The sequence below is a fragment of the Hordeum vulgare genome, chromosome 4H (assembly GCF_904849725.1).
Source record: "Hordeum vulgare subsp. vulgare chromosome 4H, MorexV3_pseudomolecules_assembly, whole genome shotgun sequence".
In the NCBI taxonomy this organism is placed as follows: domain Eukaryota; kingdom Viridiplantae; phylum Streptophyta; class Magnoliopsida; order Poales; family Poaceae; genus Hordeum; species Hordeum vulgare.
This window is the reverse complement of record NC_058521.1, coordinates 535,289,109-535,313,209: the sequence shown is the minus strand read 5'-3', so window position 1 is coordinate 535,313,209 and position 24,101 is coordinate 535,289,109.

Below are 24,101 nucleotides of genomic sequence, written 5' to 3'. Positions count from 1 at the left end.
GCATCATGATAATAGTTAGAACAACAATACCATCATATCATCTCTTATCCTAAAGTGACAATTCCTTCACAATGTAAAGCATGGATCAAGAACCTTGCCGAGAATTTACAACCGATAGCCTTTAGTAATTGAAGCAATTGCAAATTATCACAACATCAGGAAGAGTCAAATAAGAGATTGTGAAGCAAATCCACATACTCAATCATCCTTTTGTTCTCTACAATTGCTACAACTCACGTGGTAATCATGAGATCAAAGTTTCAGCCAGACACATAGAAAGATAGGGGCTTATAGTTTCGCCTCCCAACCATTTACCTCAAGAGTAATGTCAACAATAATAATTCATGAATGCTTACCTCCAAGTTGAAATATGAATATAGATCTTTCCCAAGCATATGGCGTTAGCCAAGATAAAGGCGAAACAAGGAATTGGTGAAGATCACCATGACTCTTTCAAGGGCAAAAAGCAAAGGTTCAAGATAGGCCCTTCGCAGAGGGAAGCAGGGGTTGTCATGCGCTTTTGAGGTTTGGATGTGTGTCCTCTTAGTGCGAAGGAACGTCACTTTATATTGCCTCATGTGAAAAAGAACTTTATTATGCAGTCTGTCACTTTTATGTCTTCCTCATCACAGGTTCGTACAAAGCTTATTTTCCACGAACTAATAGATCATACATATTAGGGAGCAATTTTTATTGCTTGCACCGATGACAACTTACTTGAGGGATCTTATTCAATCCATAGGTAGGTATGGTGGACTCTCATGGCAAAACTAGGTCGAAGGTTTATGGATGCACAAGTAGTATCTCTACTTGGTGCGGGAGTTTTGGCTAATATGAGGTGGAAGCAATCGTCACATGCTAAGGGATCTCTAGTCATATAACATTGTTCGGAGCCAAGCAAACACAATTCATTATGTTGTCTTCATTGCCAACATCTACTTCTAAGCATGTAATAGTGTAGTGAGTGTTGACAATCATGGATGGTGTCAAAGATGATATATTTATATGTGAACCTCTCCTTCTTTATCACTTCCTATTAATTGCAACAATGACCAAGGTCTACGTTTGTCTACCCTCAACAAGTTTCAATCATCATTCTTTTTATATGTGAAGCCATCACTTCCCATAAGATCATTACATGTTCTTTCATGCTTTTGTTCTTTTCTCATTCTTTTGATCATGACAAGAGACAAGGCCCTTAACTAAGACACTCTTTACTATAAGGCTCACGAGCTCGAATACATCGGGGGTGACACAAAGCAAAACTCAAGCCTAAAACACTAAGACCTTTATTCTACTAGAGAAAGATAAAACTGAAAAGGAAGAAACTAAAACAAAGGTAAAGAAAAAAGATGTGATGGTGATACGATACCGGGAAAACTCCCCCAAGCTTGGCACAAGCCAAGGGGATTGCCCATACCCATGCTTAGTTGTCTTCCTTTGGAGGTGATGGTGGTGGAGTTGTTGCAACATGGGTTTGATCCTCCGTCTTCCAAGGCATAGGTGCTCCATCATAGAAATATGACCGAGTCTCCGGAATCCTTAAATGTGCAGCCAACCGTATTGATTTAAATCTATACTCATACTCACAGTCTTGGTTCTGCAGGTCATAGATCTGGGCTTGGAGGTGATCAATTCTTTCATAGAGCCTGGAGAGGTGCTTCCCGATGTCATTGGCATCGATCATGTGCTTGCTGGTGAACTCCGTGATCATCATGTGATTGGCGTTGAGTCCACGCTCCACCATCCCTTGGCACTTGAAGACTTGTTGCTCCATTGCTTAGAGCCTCGCATCCATGCTTCCAGTCTTCTTAGGCCCCTCAACATCACGGATGTGCAGCATCCCCTCACGCATCTCAATAGATTGAGGGTGTTGCAGCACTCCCACGAGGTAGGGATTGATGATATTCTCGAAGATCTTGTCCTTTGGAGTTTTTGGTGACGCCATAGCGATCTAGATCTGCAGCAGAAACATGCTCGAAACGAAAACAAAGGAAATTCGCGTGATACGAGAGTTAGATCTTACGGGAGAATATATAATGAATTTTTTCCGACCAGAAGGAGTACTCTTCAAGAAAACAGAGTCAGGGAGGCACACGAGGTGGCCACAAGCCCCCCAGGCGCGGCCAGGGGTTGGCCCGCACCTGGCAGGCTTTTCGCCTCCTCATGCGCTTTCTAGACTACTTCAAATTTTTTTATTCTTTCAAATATTCCAAAACCGAGAAAAAATCCTACTAGAAAAGTTTTGGAGTATGTTTTCTTACCGAATCACATACCTCTTTGTTTTCGAAGTCTGAAACAGGCTGATAAATATCCCTTAGGTATTCCTCCGGAGTTATGGTATTGATAATATTGCTTTCAACATTTATGGGAGTACTTGAGATATAATGCTTGATTCTCTGCCCATTTACCACTGTCAGAAAATTACCTTCCGTGTTGTTGATTTGATAGCGCCGAAACGATATACTTCCTCAACAATATAGGGACCTTCCCATTTATAGAGAAGCTTGCCTGCAAAAAATGTTAAACGAGAATTATATAGCAAGACATAATCACCTACATTGAACTCACGCTTATGTATCCTTTTATCATGCCACCTCTTAACCTTTTCTTTGAACAACTTGGCATTCTCATATGCCTGAGTTCTCCATTCATCAAGTGAGCTAATATCAAATAACCTCTTCTCACCAGCAAGTTTGAAATCAAAGTTGAGCTCTTTGATTGCCCAATAAGCTTTATGCTCTAGCTCAAGAGGTAAATGACATGCTTTACCATACACCATTTTGTACGGAGACATGCCCATGGGATTCTTATAGGCAGTTCTATAAGCCCACAGTGCATCATCGAGTTTCTTAGACCAATTCTTTCTAGACCTATTGACAGTCTTTTGCAGAATCAGCTTAATCTCTCTATTGCTTAGCTCTACGTGACCACTGGACTGAGGGTGATAGGGAGACGCAATTCTGTGGTTGACATCGTACTTAGCAAGCGTTTTACGGAAAGCACCATGAATGAAATGTGAACCACCGTCGATCATTAGAATCTAGGGACTCCAAATCTAGGGAAAATAACTTCTTTAAGCATCCTGATAGAGGTGTTCTCATCAGCACTACTAGTGGGGATAGCTTCTACCCACTTAGTGACATAATCAACAACAACTAGGATATGGGTATACCCGTTGGATTTCGGGAAAGGTCCCATATAATAAAAGCCCCAGACATCAAACGGTTCAATGACAAGTGAATAGTTCATAGGCATTTCCTGACGTTTACTGATATTACCTATTCTTTGACATTCGTCACAAGGCAATACAAACTTACGACCATCCTTGAAGAGAGTTGGCCAATAGAAACCTGATTGCAATACCTTGTGTGCAGTTCTATCTCCCGCATGGTGTCCTCCGTAGGCCTCGGAGTGACACTTCTGTAGGATCTGTCCCTGTTCATGTTCAGGTACACAACATCTAATAACACCATCTACTCCTTCCTTATAAAGGTGAGGATCATCCCAAAAGTAATGTCTCAAGTCAAAGAAGAACTTCTTTTGCTGGTATGTGAAGCTAGGTGGTATATATTTGGCAACGATATAGTTTGCATAATCAGCATACCACGGTGCACTACGTGAAGTATTGATGACATTCAATTGCTCATCAGGAAAGCTATCATCAATAGGTTGTGGGTCATCAAGAACGTTCTCCAACCTAGACAAGTTATCTGATGCGGGGTTATCAGCGCCCTTTCTGTCGACAACGTGCAAATCAAATTCTTGTAGCAAGAGAACCCATCTGATAAGTCTAGGTTTAGCGTCTTTCTTCTCCATTAGGTACTTAATAGCAGCATGATCAGTGTGAATAGTGACTTTCGAATCAACTATGTAAGACCTGAACTTTTCAAATGCAAACACGGCTGCTAAAAATTCCTTTTCCGTAGTGGCATAGTTTCTTTGGGCACTGTCTAGAGTTTTACTAGCATAGTGAATAACATTCAACTTCTTATCAACTCTTTGCCCTAGGACAGCACCAACAGCATAATCACTAGCATCACACATGATTTCAAAAGGTAAGTTCCAATCAGGTGGTTGAACAATATGTGCAGTTATCAAAGCCTTCTTAAGTATTTCGAAGGCTTCCTCACAATCATCGTCAAAAACAAAAGGCATATCCTTTTGCAAGAGATTGGTAAGAAGCCTAGAAATCTTAGAGAAGTCTTTTATGAACCTTCTATAGAAACCGGCATGACCAAGGAAACTTCTTATACCTTTGATATATGTGGGGTATGGCATTTTCTCGATTACATCAACCTTAGCGTTATCGACTTCAATACCTCTTTCAGAAATTTTATGTCTAAGACGATGCCTTCATTAACCATAAAGTGGCACTTCTCCCAATTCAAGACAAGATTGGTACCTTTACATCTCTGTAAGACTCGATCGAGGTTGCTGAGGCAATCGTCAAAAGAAGACCCATAAACAGAGAAGTAATCCATGAAGACCTCAACAATCTTTTCACAAACGTCAGAGTATATAGCCATCATGCATCTTTGAAAGGTGGCAGGTGTATTACATAAGCCAAAAGGCATACGTCTATAAGCAAAGGTACCGAAAGGGCAGGTGAAAGTGGTTTTCTCCTGATCAGCTTGTGCAACTAGTATTTGGGAGAAACCAGAATAACCGTCTGGAAAGCAGAAGTGTGTGTGCTTAGACAGTCTTTCTAGCATTTGGTCGATAAAAGGCAAAGGGTAATGATCTTTCCTAGTGGCCTTATTCAATATTCTAAAATCGATCACCATCCTATAGCCAGTAATAATCCTCTGTGGGATCAATTCATCCTTATCATTAGGGACAACGGTAAACCTCCCTTCTTAGGGACGTAATGCACCGGACTCACCAATCACTATGAGCAACAGGATAGATAATACCTGCTTGCAGGAGCTTTTGTATTTCTTTTCTCACTACCTCTTTCATCTTAGGATTTAATCTCCTTTGATGGTCAGCAACTGGTTTGGAATCAGGATCAGTTTTAATGTTGTGCTTACATAGAGTGGGACTAATGCCCTTAAGATCATCAAGAGTATATCCAATAGCAGCATGGTGCTTCCTCAGAGTTTTTAGTAACTTCTTTTCTTCATGCTCTGAGAGGCTAGCACTAATTATGACAGGATATATCATCCAGATAAGCATACTTAAGAGTATCAGGCAACTGTTTAAGCTCGAACACATGATCACCCTTTGGTGGGGGTGGGTCCCCAAGCAGTTCAACATGCAAGTTATTCTTAAGGATAGGATATTGTTCTAAGACAACTCTATCTATCTCATCCCTTTCATCCATATGCATATCATTTTCATGCTCCAACAAGTATTGCTCTAAGGGATCAGTAGGAGGCACGGCAATAGAAGCTAAAGCAATAATTTCATCCTTACTAGGAAACTCTTTTTCATGAGATTGTCTACCAAACTTGGAGAAATTGAACTCGTGTGACACACCTTCAAAGCCAACAGTGACAGTTTGCTTCTCGAAGTCAATATGAGCATTGACAGTATTGAGAAAAGGTCTACCAAATATGATGGCACAAAAGCTATCTTGTGTAGTAGCAAGAACGAGGAAATCAGCAAGATACTTTGTTTTACCACACAAGACTTCAACATCCCTAACAATTCCCACAGGGCAGATAGTATCTCTATTGCCAAGCTGAATAGTGACATCAATAGGCTCTATTTCAATAGGTGCAATCTCGTCTTTGATTTCATCATATAAGGATTGAGGTATTGCACTAACACTAGCACCCACGTCACATCAACAGGTGCAATCTCGTCTTTGATTTCATCATATAAGGATTGAGGTATTGCACTAACACTAGCACCCACGTCACATAAACCATGATAACAATGATCTCCTATCTTAACAGAAACAACAGGCGTGCCAACAACAGGCCTATGTTTGTCTCTAGCATGTGGTTTAGCAATTCTAGCAGTATCTTCACAAAAGTGAATATCATGGCCATCAACATTGTCGGACAGGAGATCTTTGATAATAGAAATGCTAGGTTCAACTCTAATTTGCTCAGGGGTGTAAGTGTTCTGATGTAGCCTCTACGTATCATAGTTGAAGCTTTAGAATGATCCTTTAGCCTAAGAGGGAAAGGTGGTTTCTCAATGTAAGCACTAGGAACAATAGGATCATTATAGGCAATGACTTTCTCTTCAACTGGATTGGGTTTAACTACATTGACTTCTAAGGGAGGATGATATTTAAGCCACTTATCTTTGGGGAGATCAATATGAGCAGCAAATGATTCAAACAATGAAGCTACTATCTCATAGTCAAGTCCATACTTCGCGCTAAAATCACAAAAGGTATTTGTTTCAACAAAGGATTTAATGCAATCAAACTTGAATTTCATACCTGACTCCTTACCTTCGTCAAGCTCCCAATCTTCACAGTTGTGTTTAATTATCTCCAATAAATTCCATTTGAAGTCAATATCTCTCTTCATAAAAGAACCGGTACAAGAAGTGTCAAGCATGGTGCGATCATCATGAGAAAGCCGAGCATAGAAGTTCTGAATGATAATTTCTCTCGAGAGCTCATGGTTGGGGCATGAATATAACATTGATTTAAGCCTCCCCAAGCTTGAGCGATGCTTTCTCTGTCACGAGGCCAAAAATTACAAATATAATTCCGATCACGATGTACAAATTTTTGATGAAATTCCAATTTCAACCGATTGTAGTTCCATGATCCAGGATCATCACATAGGCTATACCATGTCAACGCCTTATCCCTCAAAGATAAGGGAAAGACCTTCTTCTTGACCTCATCCTCGGGAAAACCTGCAAGCTTAAATAAACCACAAACTTCATCTACATAGATTAGATGCAAGTCTGGATGTGATGTCCATCTCCTCTAAAAGGATTAGCCAGCAGTTTCTCAAGCATACCCGAAGGAAATTCATAGCAAATATTTTCAGTAGGTGCAGCAGGTTGAGGAGCAACTCTTTGTGCTTCCGTTCGAGGTGAAGATACCCCGAACAAGCCCCTCAAAGGATTAGTTTCCATAGTGACAAGTGACAATAAATTTCAGCACACTATATGAATGTTTCCTTACCAATTTCTACTTACCAAAGGCGCTTCACTCCTCGGCAACGGTGCCAGAAAAGAGTCTTGATGACCCACAAGTATAGGGGATCTATCGTAGTCCTTTTGATAAGTAAGAGTGTCGAACCCAACGAGGAGCAGAAGGATCTGACAAGTGGTTTTCAGCAAGGTAATATCTGCAAGCACTGAAATTATCGGTAACAAGTGGTTGTGTGGTGAGATGATTCGTAGCAAGTAGCAAGTAACAAAAGTAACAACGGTGCAGAAAAGTGTCCCAATCCCTTTTGTAGCAAGGGACGAGCCTGGACAAAGTCATATAGGAGGTAAAACGCTCCCGAGGACACATGGGAATTTCTGTCAAGCTAGTTTTCATCATGTTCATATGATTCGCGTTCGTTAGTTTGATAGTTTGATATGTGGCTGGACCAGCTCTTGGGTACTGCCCTTACTTGGACAAGAATCCCACTTATGATTAACCCCTCTCGCAAGCATCCGCAACTACGAAAGAAGAATTAAGACAAAGTCTAACCATAGCATTAAACTAGTGGATCCAAATCAGCCCCTTACGAAGCAACGGATAAACTAGGGTTTGAGCTTCTGTCACTCTAGCAACCCATCATCTACTTACTACTTCCCAATGCCTTCCTCTAGGCCCAAATAATGGTGAAGTGTTATGTAGTCGACGTTCACATAACACCACTAGAGGAAAAACAACATACAACACATCAAATTACCGAATGAATACCAAATTCACATGACTACTTATAGCATGACTTATCCCGTGTCCTCAGGAACAAAAGTGACTACTCACAAAGCATAATCATATTCATGACCAGAGAGGTAATGAGTAGCATCAAAGATCTGAACATATATTATTCCACCAAGTAATCAAACTAGCATCAAGTACAAAGAGTAATTAACACTACTAGCAACCTTACAAGTACCAATCGGAGTCGCGAGATGCAGATTGGTTACAAGAGATAAACTAGGGTTTGGAGATGAGATGGTGCTGATGAAGATGTTGATGGTGATGAGTCCCCTCCGATGAGAGGAGTGTTGGTGATGACGATGGCGACGATTTCGGCAGGATCATCCTACCGGAGCTCTAGATTGGTTCTGCTCAAGTTCCGCCTCGTGGTGGCGGCGAATCCTCCGAAAAGCCTCCTCTTGATTTTACCACACTGAAACCCTTCTTGTAGCAAAAGAGGGGGGCAGTGGGTCAGCAAGGAGCTCACAAGCCCCCTAGGCACGACCAGGGGGCCGCGCCTAGCAGGCTTGTGGCCTCCTGCTGGCGCCCCTCTAGCACTTCTTCGGCCCAGTATTTTTTATAAATCCCAAAAAAAATCCTCGTTGATTTTCACGGCTTTTGGAGTTGCGCAGAATAAGTATCTCAAACTTGCTCCTTTTTCAGGCCAGAATTCCAGCTGGCGGCATTCTCCCTCTTCATGTAAACCTTGCAAAATAAGACAGAAAAGGCATAAGTATTGTACCGTGAAGTGTAATAACAGCCCAAAAAACGATAAATATCAACATGGAAGCATGATGCAAAATGGAGGTATCACCGGCTGACCTGACAAGTGGTGCCACTAGTCTTGGCTTGATGCTGACCAGGATCATGTTGTTGGCCCTCTCCACCTGGCCATTGGACTAGGGATGTGCCACTGACTCCAAGTCGAGCCGGATGCATACCTTGGAGCAGTAGAGCGCCAGAGCGCCCTATGCGAAGTTAGTGTTGTTGTCGGTGATGAAGCCGTGGGGGACGCCATATCGAACAGAGATGCCCGTGATGAACTTGACAGCCATGGGGCCATCAAGCTTCTTGATGGGTCTAGCCTCGATCCACTTGGTGACTTTGTCGACGGCTACCAAGAGGTGAGTCATGCCACCACGAGCCGTCTTGAAAGGCCCCACCATGTCCAGCCCGGAGACGGCGAAAGGCCATGACAAGGGGATGGTTTTGAGGGCCGAAGGCGGCATGTGGCTCTGTGTGCCAAAGAATTGGCAGCCCTCGCATTTGTTGACCGGATCCACGGCCTCCTCGAGGGTCGTGGGCGAGTAGAATCCCTCGCGGAACGCCTTGGCCACCAGGGTTCTAGAGGCGGCATGGTGCCCGCACTCGCCCTGGTGAATGTCTTTGAGGATCTCTTATACGTCTCAAACGTATCTATAATTTTTGATGGTTTCATGTTGTTATCTTGTCAACTTTGGATGTTTTATATACCTTTTATATATTTTTTGGGACTAACTTATTAATTCAGTGCCAAGTGCCAGTTCCTGTTTTTTCTGTGTTTTTGACTCTTTTCAGATCTGATTTTGGAACGGAGTCCAAACGGAATAAAATCCCCGAAATGAATTTTTCCAGAACAGAAGAAGATCGGGGGACTTGAGGGCCAAGGCAGGAGGCCCACACGGAGCCCACAAGCCCTGTACCCGTGGCCAGGGGGCCCACGGCTACCAGGGTTGTGGCCTCCCTGGAGCTCCCCTGTCCAAGCTCTTTGGCCTATATATTCCCTAAAATCCCAGAAAAAATCAGGTCATCCACGAAACCACTTTTCCGCCGCCACAAGCTTCCGTTTCCGCGAGATCTCATCTGGAGACCCTTCCCGGTGCCCTGTCGGAGGGGACTTTGGAGCTGGAGGGCTTCTACATCAACATCATTGCCTCTCCAATAACTCGTGAGTAGTCTATTTCGGACCTATGGGTCTGTAGTTAGTAGCTAGATGGCTTCTTCTCTCTCTTGGATCTTCAATACAAAGTTCTCCATGATCTTCATGGAGATCTATCCGATGTAATCTTCTTTGGCGGTGTGTTTGTCGAGATCCGATGAATTGTGGATCTGTGATCAGATTATCTATGAATTATATTTGAGTCTTTGCTGATTTCTTATATGCATGATTTGATATCCTTGTAAGTCTCTCTGAGTCTTGGGTTTTGTTTGGCCAACTAGATCTATGATTCTTGCAATGAGAGAAGTTCTTGGTTTTGGGTTCATACCGTGCGGTGACCTTTCCCAGTGACAGAAGGGGCAGCAAGGCACGCATCATGTTGTTGCCATCAAGGGTAACAAGATGGGCTTTCATCATAGGTTTGAGATTGTCCATCTACATCATGTCATCTTGCTTAAGGCGTTACTCTGTTCTTATGAACTCAATACACTAGATGCATGCTGGATAGCGGTCGACGTGTGGAGTAATAGTAGTAGATGCAGAAAGTATCGGTCTACTTGTTTTGGACGTGATGCCTATATGTATGATCATTTCCATAGATAACGTCACGACTTTGCGCGGTTCTATAAATTTCTCGACACTAATTCGTTCACCCACCGTCTACTTGCTTTCATGAGAGAAGCCACTAGTGAACACTACGTCCCTTGGGTCTACTCACAATTATCATCTCAACTTTTACTTTTACTTTGCCTTGTTTACTTTTTGCTTTCAGTTTTCACTTTGCAAACAATCTATAAGGGATTGACAACCCCTCCATAGCGTCGGGATCAAGCTCTTTGTGTTTGTGCAGGTACTTGTGACTTGACGCGATCCTCCTACTCGATTGATACCTTGGTTCTCAAACTAAGGGAAATACTTACCGCCGCTTTGCTACATCACCCTTTCCTCTTCAAGGGAACACCAACGCAAGGCTCCAAGGACGCGGGGAATCCTTCGCATATTTGCCAAGGAAATCCCTATAGGCGTAGCCAGCAGCAATCTCCTGTCCCTTTTCTGATTCGACATAGCTCTCGAACACGCCAGTCGCGCTACGCCGAACTAGCTCGCGATTGATGATGGCGTAGGCTGCAGAGCTACGCTGGATCTGGCTCGCCTCTGCCTCGTCTTGAGGAAGCTCGCCGCGAAGGAGGAAGGCCTGGATGGTTTGAGCCCATGACGGAGCTGACACAAGGGCTGGCTCTATCTCGACCTGACTGTCAGGGGCTTCTGCAGCCCCCGCGCTTGATGAAGCAGTAGTCGTGGGCTCGAGACAAGGTGTCTCTGATGCCGTCGTGGCGGCTGGCTCGCTGTCTACCTCCATGACTACCACCCACTGGGTGTCGAGATGACAGGATTCGAGGCAGGGCGGAGCCGTAGTTGTTGTTGTAGCCGGTGCCGCAATTGGAGTCAGCAGAGCCAGTGTAGCCGACACAGGAGTTGTAGCCGGTGGAGCTGGTGGAGCCGACAGTGCTTGCAGCGAAGATTCAGCCGATGCCGCAATTGGAGTTGGCACGGCCAGCGTAGCCGGCACAGGAGTTGTGGCTGGTGTAGCTGGTGGAGTCGACGGCGCTTGCACCAAAGAATCAGCCGGCACAAAGATCGATGCCGACTCTAGAGACGGCCTGATAGACGGCTTGTGGAGCTGCTCGAGGGAGACGCCAGCTGGGATAGCCTGCCTCATGGAGCCAATCTTGGCCAGTGTATTAGCCGCCTCGTTGTTTGCCCTGGGAACATGGTGGAACTCGCAACCCTCGAAGGGGGCGCTGAGCTGCTGGATGAGGAAGTGGTAGCTTACCATGTTGGCGTCCCTGGCGTCCCATTCGCCAGAAATTTGCTGCACCACCAGGTCCGAGTCGCCAAAGCAGATGAGCCGCCGGATGCCAATCCCCTTGGCGAGCCGGAGGCCATGAGCGAGCGCTTCGTACTCGGCGACGTTGTTGGAGGCGGCGAAGTGGATCTAGAGAGCATACTTGATCTGGTCTCCTTTTGGAGACGTCAAGAGGATGCCGGCTCCCAGACCAGTCCGCATCTTTGAGCCGTCGAAGTGCATCCGCCAATGCGTAGAGTCTGGAGGTGGTGGCTCGAACTGGGTTTCGGCCCAGTCGACCAAGAAGTCGGCCACCACCTGAGATTTGATGGCGGTGCGAGGCTCGTAGCGGATACCATGGTCAGGCATGGCGAAGGAACACTTGGCGATCCTGCCAGTTGCATCACGGTTGCCCATGATTTCTGAAAGTGGAGCAGTGCTCACCACGGTGATAGCATGCTCTTGGAAGTATTGCTTCAACTTCTTTGCAGCAAGGTAAACACCACAACCATTTTTGGTAGTGGGGATAGTTCTGCTTGGAGGCGGACAAGACCTCGCTGAGGTAGTAGACACGGCGCTGCACTAACAGTACCTTGCCCTCCTCCTTGCATTGAAATACCAGCACTACACTAACCACGCGAGTGATCGCTGCAATGTATATGAGTATGGGTTCCCTTTTAGTCGGCGCTGCCAAGATTGGTAGGCTCGAGATGACTCGCTTGAGGTTGCGAAAGGCTTCGTCCGCCTGGTTGATCCACTCGAACTTCGTATTCTTCTTCATGAGATGGTAGAGTGGAAGGGCCTTCTCGCCGAGCCGGCTGTTGAACCGGCTAAGGGACGCCAAGCAGACGGTGAACTTCTGGACGTCTAGGATCCGGGCCGGCCGCACCATCCGCTCAATGGTGCCGATCTTCTTGGGGTTCGCCTCGATGCCTCAAGCGGACACGAAGAACCCCAAGAGCTTGCCGCTTGGAACCCCAAAGACGCACTTCTCCGGGTTGAGTCGGATCTTGTATTCGCGTAGGTTGGCGAACGTCTCCCGCAAGTCGTCGAGGAGGCTGAAGTGTTGCTTCGTCTTGACGATGATGTCATCCGCATAGACGTGGATGTTTCTGCCGATCCATGGCAGTAGGCACTGCTGCATGCAGCGTTGGAACGTCGCACCAGCGTTCTTCAGACTGAACATCATGGTCGTGTAGTAGTAGGCCCCGAAGGGCGTGATGAAGGAGGTCTTCAGGTGATCAGCTGGATCTAGCTTGATTTGATGGTAGCCTGAATAAGCATCCAGAAATGACAGCATTTTGCAGCCTGCAGTGGAGTCGATTACTTGATCTATCCTAGGCAACGTGAAAGGGTCTTTCGGACATGCCTTATTCAAGCTAGTGTAGTCGATACACATTCGCCAGGTATTGTTCTTTTTCAGCACCAGGACTGGATTAGCTAACCAGTCCGGGTGGAAAACCTCCATGATGAAGCCGACTCCAAGGAGCCGGGTAATCTCTTCTCCAATTGTGCGCCGCTTCCCCTCGGCGAAGCGGTGCAAAGGTTCTTTTACCGGCTTTGCATCCGGTCGCACGTGAAGTTTGTGCTCGGCGTGCTTCCTCGGAACACCCGGCATGTCTTTGGGGGACCATGCGAAGATGTCCCGATTCTCAAGGAGGAAGTCGACGAGCTCGTCTTCCTATTTGGGGCTGAGGCCCGCCCCGATGGTGACGCACTGCTTGGGGTTTGCAGGGTCGAGTGGCACCTGCTTGGTCTCTTTGGCCGGCTTGAAGGAGCCTTCGCCGACCAACTGGGACGATGGAGAAGGGATCGCCGGCTGCTCGGTAGCCTGGGCCAGGAGCCGGTCGATCTGTCTCTTCTCCTCAGCAATCACCATGGCGTCGGCGAGGCGGTGCTGTCTTGGGCGCACTCGAGCGACTTCTTGTAGTCGCCAGCAATGGCTATGATGCCCTTTGGACCCGGCATCTTCATCTTTAGGTAGGCGTAGTGTGGATAGCCATGAACTTGTCCAGAGCCGGTCTGCCCAGCAGCGCGTGATACGGGTTGCTGAAGTCCACTACCTCGAACCATATGGACTAGCGGCAGAAGTGAGCCTTGTCGCCGAAGAGGACGTCTAGCTGGATTTTCCCGATAGACGAGCAACACTGCCCAGGCACGATGCCATGGAAGACAGTGCTGGTCGGCAGAACGTCCGTCTCCTTGAGCCCGAGCTTGCGGAGAGTGTCGAGGTATAGTATGTGGATGCTGCTGCCGCCATCGACCAGCACCGGGGAGAACCTGCAGGTGAGCCTCTTGGAGGCGAAGGTGGGGTCGAGGAGGAGCGTGTATGAGCCCGGGTTGGGCATCACCGCAGGATGGTCCACCCGGCTCCATGTGATTGGTCTGTCAGACCAATGCATGTATTGGGGAACCGGGGGAACCGTGGCATTCACCCCACGCTGTCTCTGGTGTAGGCTATGCTTGTCATCACCTTCACTGGTGAAGACAATGAATGCTCCATCTTGATGGGGGTAGTTGTCATGGAGGCGGCCGTAGTCACGAGGTGGCGGCGGTGGAGCCGGAGCAGGACCAGGAGCCGAGGCTTGAGACGCAGCCTGTGCACCTCGGGTAGCCGGCAGGCCCTCCCCTTGCGACAGCCGTCGTGCGAAACTGCACCGTCAAAGGGTGTGGGTAGAAGGTTGTGCCCCAGAATGCATCTTGCAGGGGGCGTCAAGCAGTTGCTCGAAAGTCTGCTTGGGCAACCAGTTCATGTTGTCCCTATTGGGTCGCTTCTGTTGAGAGCCGGCTTGAGAAGCCGACGCCTCACCCTCCACGCTGGCTACCAACTTGATGTTGGAGCGCAAATCTAGCTGATCCGCCTTGCGCTTGTTGTTGTTTTGGCCACCTTGACTGTCTCCAGCCGGCTTGGGAGTAGCCGGCGTAGAGACAGCCTTGTCTGAGGCAGTCACCTTGACCCGCATCGCAGAGTCAGCCGTGGCGTACTTATCCTCCTTGGCCATGAGCACCACCAGAGAAGTGGGCTCGGAGCACATGATCTTGTGCTTGAGGAGAGTGCCGCCTCAGCAGCCATCGATGAAGTACTGGATGGCTTGTACCTCATGCACTCCCTCGCAGGAGTTGCGAAGCTCCGTTTAGCGAGTGACGTAGTCGCGAAGGGCTTCGACGGGCCTCTGGACGCACATGACCAGCTCGCGAGGCCGGCCAGGGCGCTTGTAGGTGCCTATGAAGTTGCGGACGAACACCTCCGCGAAGTCCACCCATGAGTTGACGCTGCCGGGTGGAAGGCTGTTGAGCCATGTCCGGGCCGAGCCAGCCAACATGAGTGGCACGTAGCGGACTACTACGCGCTTGTTGCCCCTGGCAATGCCTATGGCAGTGGTGTAGTCGATCAGCCAGTCATCTGGCTTGGCGGTGTCGTTGTACTTGGTAGTGTCCCGAGGCAAGGTGAAGCCTTGGGGAAACGGCTCCCCTCGGATCCGGGGTCCAAAGCAGGCCGGACCGATGGGACCGTCCTCCTCCAGGAGGGCTGACTGAGCCAGGGCGTTGAGACGCCTATGGGCGTCCTGGTCGCCCTGGGGAACGCAAGCACCAATCCGAGCTGCGATCGGAAGTGCACCTTGCGAACCGGTGGCATGGGTCCTCCCCGGACGAGGAACCTCATACACCGAGTCTCTCTCGTCACCTCCGCGACGCCTTCTCGAAGTATGCTTGCTGTGGCGCTGGGAGCGCCTGTCTTGACTTCCCTCGCCCCTCCGGCCGGAGGTGCGATGCGAGGAAGATCCCTCCGCATGGTGATGACCGCTAGGGTTGCGGCGCGCTCCAGGGTTGGGTCCCGGAGACTCTGACTGGGCCAGACCAGGGTCAAGCCGTGTCTGCTGCTCGTTGGCGGCATCAAGGAGATCCTTGACCCGCTTCTCCTAGAAGGCGCGCTCCTCGCCCCCCAAGCTCGGCATTTCTTCCATGGCCGCCTGCGCCGCCCGCAAGTTGGCTGCAGGGGTCTGGTAGACGGGCTGGTTGCTGCCTAGGATCTCGGCAATGAACCGGTTGCGGCCGCGGACCTATCCAAGCTGGCTAGGGGCCTCGGAAATCGGAGTGAGGCCGTATGCGGAGTTGTACTCGCGCTGCGTGGCCTCCATCTGGCGCTTTGCCAAGGCGACGGCAATGCCCTCCTCCAAGATCTGCTTGCGAGCCTCCTCCAGCAAGGCTCGGGCGTCGTTAGGGTTCCTGGAGGCAGTGATTGCAATCTCTGGCGATAGCTAGACGAATGCTGATGACAACAAACCTTCCCCTGCAACGGCACCAGAAGAATGCTACTAGCACTCCCCAGCAATGAAACTAGAAGAATGTTGTTGACGGCCGACCAGCGCGTGGGTTCGCAACAGTTTTCGAGGGTAGAGTATTTGACCCAATTTGTTGATAAGCCATTCAGGAGGTGAGAGAATACTCTCGAGTATTAGCAGCTGAATTTGTCAGATTCAACCACACCTGAAAGATTAGTATCTGCAAGCACAGTAGTAACAGCAAAGTAATATGATAACAACGGTGTCAGAAACGATCTGTTGACGGCAGACTATTCCTAACGATTGTATCAATGGCGCCTTCGTTGCCGCGTTGACGGAAGTTGTCAGTTCCCGTCAACGTCCGGTGAACCAACTGTGTAGCAGGTAGCAGCAGTGTAACGAGCAATAGCAGTGGCAAGGAATAGTAGTAGTGACAGCAGTAGCAAGTAGCAACAGTAGCAAGCGATAGTAATATCAATAGTAGTAGCAGCAGCAGCAGAGCAAGACAAGTAACAGCAGTAGCAACAGTAGTAGCAGCAGTAGCAGAGCAAGACAAGTAACAACAGTAGTAGCAGCAGCAGAGTAAGACAAGTAACAGCAGTAGTAGGACAAACTCGTAGGCAATGGATCGGTGATTTGTTTGGATGATATTCATCATGCAACAGCTATAACACGGAGAGATATGTGGCTAGCTCCCGTTCATTAATGTGATGTAGGCATGCATTATGTGTGTCGTCATACGTGCTTAGGGAAAAGAACTTGCATGACATCTATTGTCCATCCCTCCCGTGGCAGCAGGGTCCAAAAGGAAACTACGGGATATTAAGGTTCTCCTTTTAATAAAGAACCGGACCAACGCATTAGCACTTGGTGAACACATGAACTCCTCAAACTATGGTCATCACCGGAAGTGGTTCCGGTTATTGTCACTCCGGGGTTGCCGGATCATAACACATAGTAGGTAACTACAACTTGCAAGATCGGATCTAAAACACACATATATTTGTGACAACATAATAATTTCAGATCTAAAATCATGGCACTCGGGCCCTAGTGACAAGTATTAAGCATGGCAAAGTAGTAGCAACATCAATCTCAGAACATAGTGGATACTAGGGATCAATCCCCATCAAAACTACCTCGATTACATGATAGATCTCATCCTACTCAGCACCGCCCAGCGAGCCTACGAATAGATTACTCACGAACGACGAAGAGCTTCATAGAATTGGAGAGGGAAGAAGGTTGATGATGACGATGGTGACAATTTCCCCTCTTTGGAACCCAAGACGGACTCGAGATCTGTCCTCCAGATGGAGAACAGGTGGTGGCGGCGCCTCCGTATCGAAAACGCGACGAAAACTTCTTTTTTTTATTTTTTCTGGGATGAAAGGCAACTTATAGAACTGAGATTGGGGGCGGCAGAGCCATGTGGGCCCCACAAGCCTGCCCACCGCCACCAGGGGGTGGTGGCGGAGCAAGGTCTTGTGGCCCACTGGCCCACCCCCTGAGGTGGAACTTGGCGCAGATATTTTTGATAATTTCCAAAACTGCTAACCGTAAATTTTTAGGATGTTTGGAGAACTTTGATTTCTGCACAAAAATAACACCAAGGCAATTCTGCTGAAAACAACGTCAGTCCATGTTAGTTCCATTCAAATCATGCAAATTAGAGTCCAAAACAAGGGCATAAGAGTTTGGAAAAGTAGATACGATGGCGACGTATCAACTCCCCCAAGCTTAAAACCTTGGTTGTCCTCAAGCAACTCAGTTGACAAACTGAGAGAGAAAGAAAAACTTTGACAAACTCTGTTTGATCTTGTTGTTGCACTTATGTCTAACTCATAACCAGAATTTCAGCAAGATCACAAGTTAACCACATAAGCAAATGACACAAAGGTCTCACGGTAAACTAGTATCAATGGCATAATCAGCTAACGAGCAAATAATAATGAGTCTCAAATACCAACACTTCAATCAAAACAAGCATGAAGCAATATGAATAGGTGGTATCTTGCTAGCTCTTTCTCAGACCACAAAACATAAATGCAGAGCACTTTCAAAGATCAAGGGCTGACTAAACATTGTAATTCATAGCAACGAAGATCCAGTCATAGTCATACTCAATATCAATCAAAAGCAAAGCATAAAAATGACAGAGGTGCTCTCTAATTGGTGCTTATATAAGAGGAGGATGACTCGTCAGGAAAATAAATAGACAGGCCCTTCGCAGAGGGAAGCATTGATTTGCAGAGGTGCCAGAGCTCAAGCTTTGAAAACAAAGATAATAATTTTGGGTGGCATGCTTTCATTGTCAACGCAATGACCAAGAGTTCTCAATATCTTCCATGCTACTCATGCTATAGGCGGTTCCCAAACAGAAAAGTAAAGTTTTAACTCCCCCACCACCAATCAATCACACTCCACGGCTAGCCGAATCCTCGGGTACCGTCCATACTAACATCAATCCGGGGGGAGTCTTGTTTTACTGTAATGTTTTTTATTTACGCGTGGAACTGGGCATTCCAAATACCGGCCCCTTTCTCGTGAATGACAGTGAATAAACACATGTCGAGGATAACACTCCTAGCATGGAAGATAACAATAGCCCCCTGTCACCACATGAGCGGTTCGGGCATGCAAAACAGATTATTTCTTGAAGGTTTAGAGAATGGCACATGCAAATTTACTTGGAACGGCAGGTAGATACCGCAACTAGGTAGGTATGGTGGACTCTCATGGAAAAAAATTTGGGTTTATGGAAGTGGATGCACAAGCAGTATTCCGTTTAGTAGAAGTGAAGGCTAGCAAAAGACTGGGAAGCGACCAAATAGAGATGCAATGAGTTTGACTAACATTAAATGCAAGCATGAACAGGATATAAATCACCATGAACACGAACATCGTAGAGGCTATGTTGATTTTGTTTCAACTACATGCATGAACATGCGCCAAGTCAAGCCACTTGAAACATTCAAAGGAGAATACCATCCTATCATACTACATCATAGTCATCTCAAAATCTATGTTGGCAATCAAGACAAACCATTATAAGCTCTCAGCTAAATAAGCATGGCATCAGAAACTATGATCTCTAAGTTGTCATTGCAAACATGGTTCTCTCACAACAAAGCTAAATCTGGGATGACAAGCTAGTCATATTTACAAAAACAAAATAGATAGAGTTCACCAGCTTTTCAGTCTCAGTCACTTCATCATATATTATCATTGTTGCCTTTCATTTGCACGATCGAATGATGAAAATGTTAATAAGCGCACTGGACTAAGCTGAATCTGCAGGCAAACACACAGGAGAAGACAAAGTAATATGGCTCTTTGAAAGCTAAACAGGTAAGCATGCAAGAACCAATAAACATTGTAACCAATATCTTCTACCTTGACACAAAGAAAAAGAACACTATTTACACGGGAAGCTCCCAACAAGCAAAAGAAGAAAGAAAAATCTTTTTGGGTTTTCTCAAAAGGCACACAAAACAAGAAAACAAGAAAACAAAAAGAAACTAGCATGGATAATACGGTGGCAAAGTGTAAACACCGGCTAACAGAGTGAAAGTGATGGGGTTATAGTCCCAGGGTAGGGTCATAGGCCTGCCCTATAGGTCCTACCCAAGGACTACCCTTCATAGAGGACAAGACCCTTAGACAGTTCCGACTGAACTAAGGACTCCCCCATCATCCAGTCGGTGACGAGCACTCAGAGCGTATTTAACGTACCGACTGGATTCCACTCTGTACATCGTAACCTCCCAGGAGGGCAACGGTCATACGTTTTCATACACCATTATTAACATTTAAGACTTACGTTACCTGTAACGTAAGCACTTATTCATCGCTATTCCACCCCTATCCACCGGGCCATTATGAAGGGCAGCGTACTCTATATAAGCCGCCCTTCCCCACTGGTGCAGGGGTTGGGATTTACTATAATCCTATATTCCACACGACACTAAGATCCCAAGAGCATTGAGACGTAGGGCTTTTACCTCCACCATAGAGGGGCATGAACTCATACGTCCTCGCCGTAGCTAAGGCTCTGCCCATCCTTTCATACCCTACACATCTACTGTCAGACTTATACCCACGACAGTTGGCGCCCACCGTGGGGCAGGCGTCTAAGCGACTTCCCGCGAGTTTGCGACTTCATCTTTTCATCATGTCGTCTGGCGGTGATTTGTGCATGGGTCATGAGATCCTCTTCGGCGCACTCTCCTTCATCGTCGACGATTCGGCATGGCTTCGGGATGCACCCCTCGATGTCGAGGCGCTCCTCAGTCGCGGGGCTACGCACTTCCACGTCGGTTCCCGCGGCATCCTTCTTCTCCAGCAATCGGCCCCGGTGTCGATCTTCGCCCTCGTCACGCACCGCAACAAGCGGTCCCGCCGTCCGCGGCTCCAGCATTGGGTACGACACGCCCAGGCGCGACAGAATGCGTCCTCTCAAGTGGCGGTCCTCGAGTCGGTTGTGGTCGCGCCGTGGTCCGAGTTCTTGGACTCAGTTTCGATTGTGTTACCTTCCGAGTACTTGGGTCACGGGCCTGCAGCTGAAGTTCTCATGGACGATTCCCATGAAAGTCCCCTCCAAACTGGTCGGAACGAGCATGAGGTCGGCGAATCATCCGGCGCTCGTCGTCAACACCACCGTTCTGCCAGTCGACGCACTCGCCAGAGCAACATCGAGGTGTTCCGCACTCCCGTCCTCAACCTGGCTACCGCTGCCAAGATAGCCGATTCCCTCCAACTGACTGATTCAGAGGCTGGTGGAGGGATCGAGCAGATTCGTGCCCTGTTGCATACGGTGCAGCAGCAGAATTCGGCGGTCTCCCAGTTGCACAACAGGATCCACAACAGTTCTGTTCACGCGAACACGCATCGGTCAGTTTTCAGCCCCGACTCTCATCAGCGACGTGGAGGGGGCAGCCATTCCAGGAATCCCGAAGATCGACGCCGTTCACGCACCCCTCCGCAGGGTGGGCCTTACGGGCCCCGGCATCACGATGATCGGTGTTCAGTCAGTGACGCGTATGATCCAAGGCCCGACGCAAGATGGTAGATCGCCCAGAGGAAGGTCGACAGGAGTCGAGCCCACCGTGATGGTCACGATAGAGACCGTCCGAGTGGAAGCAGGACCATCGTCTCTGGTCCCGAGTGCTTCAGTCGGGCCATCCATTCAGCTGACATCCCTCCCACCTTCCGATTGGTGACGGGAATCAGCAAGTTCACAGGAGAGTCCAAGCCAGAAACGTGGATGGACGACTACAGAGTGGCAGTCCAGATCGGTGGCGAAGATGACCAGGTCGCCATGAAGCATCTCCCCCTGATGCTCGACGGCTCGGCACGAGCGTGGGTGAACCAGTTGGCTCCGTCAAGCATCTACAGCTGGGCAGATCTGTCTCGAGTCTTCATCGGGACCTTCGAGGGCACGTGCAAACGCCCTGCTGGTCTCGTGGAGCTCCAGTACTGTGTCCAGAAGCAGAATGAGCCCCTCCGCAATTTCATCCAGCGCTGGACGACCCTCTACCACACGGTGGAGAATGTCACAGAGCACCAAGCGGTCCGCGCCTTCAAGGCAGGCGTGCGGTACAGAGATCTGTACCCGAAGTTCGGTCGGACAGGCGACGTCTCCATGAACAAGATGATGGAGATAGCCGAACGCTATGCAAATGGCGAGGAGGAGGACCGCATACGTAGTGGCAAGCATAAGGCAGTCGCGATGGAGATGGGAACATCAATCGGGAGCAGAAGCAGAAAGCTCCATCCACTCTGCACGCAGAGGCAGCAGCCATTACAAATGCCAAGTTCAAGGGCAAGGGGAAAGCTCAGTAGACCCCCAAGAAGAAACAGTTCGGGAATTCCATCCTGGATCAGCCATGTGCAATCCACACGAAGATGGACGAAGAATGCAACACCATATTCCCGAAGCACACCACTCGGCAATGTCGCCTCCTGATCCAAGGGTTCGGCGAAGGGCAGCCGAGTGAAAAGGACAACGAGCAGGATGATAAGGACAAGGAGGATCCTTTCCCCCAAGTCCATGCAACATTAATGATTTTTGCTGACGCGGAAAGCAAGAGTCGACTGAAGCTGGTGAACAGGGAGGTGAACATGGCAACCCCAACCAACCCCACGTTCCTCAAATGGTCTCAGACTGCGATCACCTTTGATCAGTCGGACCATCCAGTGCACGTGCCCACTCCAGGGAGGCAAGCTCTGGTCGTCGACCCGGTGGTGGAAGGAGTCCGACTACGCAAAGTCCTCATGGACGGCGACAGCGGCTTGAACATCATGTACGCCGACACTCTCAAGGGGATGGGCATTCCGATGTCCAAACTTAGCGAGAATAGCATGCAGTTCCACGGAGTCGTCTCAGGACGAAAGGCCAAGTTACTCGGCCAGATCGTGTTGGACGTTGTTTTCGGATCCGACAAGAACTTCCGCAAGGAAAAGCTGACATTTGAGGTGGTGGACTTCCAGAGTGCATACCATGCGATTCTGGGCCGTCCGGCATATGCGCGTTTCATGGCCCGTCCATGTTACGTGTATTTGAAGCTGAAGATGCCGGGTCCCAAAGGTGTGATCACGGTCACACGCAATCGGCAGCGGGCCAAGGAGTGTCTGCAGCAGGGGTCGAGGATTGCCGATCAGCAGATGGCTATCCTCGAGCTGGATGAGTACAAGAAGACAGCCGACCCCGCTGACTTGAAGCATTCGAAGAAGCCAGCTTCGGAGTCCGCATTCCAGTCGGCAGGGGACATGAAGAAAGTCAGCATCCACCCAACGGACGACGCCGCTGCCCTGACGAACATCTCCACCACCCTTGATCCAAAATAGGAAGCCGAGCTCATCCAATTCCTCCGTGAGAACTGGGATATTTTTGCATGGAAGCCCGCTGACATGCCAGGTGTACCCAGGGAGTTGGCTGAGAACCGACTGCATGTGGATCCTACTTCTCGGCCCGTCCGAGAACGCCTGCGTCGGTCCGCCGCGCACAAAAGGAAGGCAATCGGAGAGGAGGTGGCTAAACTTTTGGCGGCCAACTTCATTCGCGAGGTGCACCACTCCGAGTGGCTCGCCAATGTTGTCATGGTGCCCAAGAAAAACAAGTCTCTCCGTATGTGCATCAATTTCAAGCATCTCAATAAGGTCTGCCCGAAAGATCATTTCCCTCTCCACCGCATTGATCAAATTGTTGATTCGACTGCGGGCTGCGAGCGTTTATCATTCCTTGATGCCTATTCGGGCTATCATCAGATCCGTCTGTATGGTCTGGATCAATTAAAAACAGCCTTCATCACCCCATTCGGGTGTTTCTGCTACATCACTATGCCATTTGGTTTGAAGAATGCAGGAGCAACTTTTATGCGCATGATCCAAAAATGCCTCCTTGACCAGATCGGTCGAAATGTGGAGGCATATATGGACGATATCGTAGTCAAGTCAAGCAAAGGTTCCGACCTGCTGACTGACTTGGCAGAAACATTCGCCAACCTACATAGGTACGATATCAAGCTCAACCCAGCCAAGTGTTCATTCGGCGTTCCCAGCGGGAAGTTACTCGGTTTCTTTGTTTCCGAACGAGGGATCGACGTCAACCCCGAAAAGATCGGGACCATCGTCCGAATGGAACGGACGGTCAGAATACATGATGTTCAAAGGCTCACAGGTTGCCTAGCGGCTTTGAGTAGGTTTATCGCTCAACTCGGCGAGAAGGCGTTACCTCTGTACCGACTCATGAAGAAATCAGATACTTTTGAGTGGACAGACGAAGCCCAAATTGCATTCGACGACCTCAAAGCCCTGCTTTCCACCCAGCCGGTTCTTACTGCCCCGCTCAGTAAAGAACCCCTTCTTCTGTACATCGCGGCTACAAATCAAGTCGTCAGCACTGTTCTCATAGTCGAACGCGAAGAAGAAGGCAAAGCGTACAAGGTTCACCGGCATGTATATTATGTCTCTGAAGTCCTCACTCCTTCCAAGCAGAGGTATCCCCATTATCAAAAGCTGATTTATGGGATCTACATGACTGCAAAGAAGGTGGCTCATTATTTCCAAGACCACTCGGTGTATGTCATTTCTGATGCTCCGTTGTCGGAAATCCTCCACAATCGGGACGCATCAGGTCAAGTGGCAAAGTGGGCAATGCAGATATTATACTGCGACATCAAGTTCGAAGCCAAGAAGGCTATAAAGTCTCAA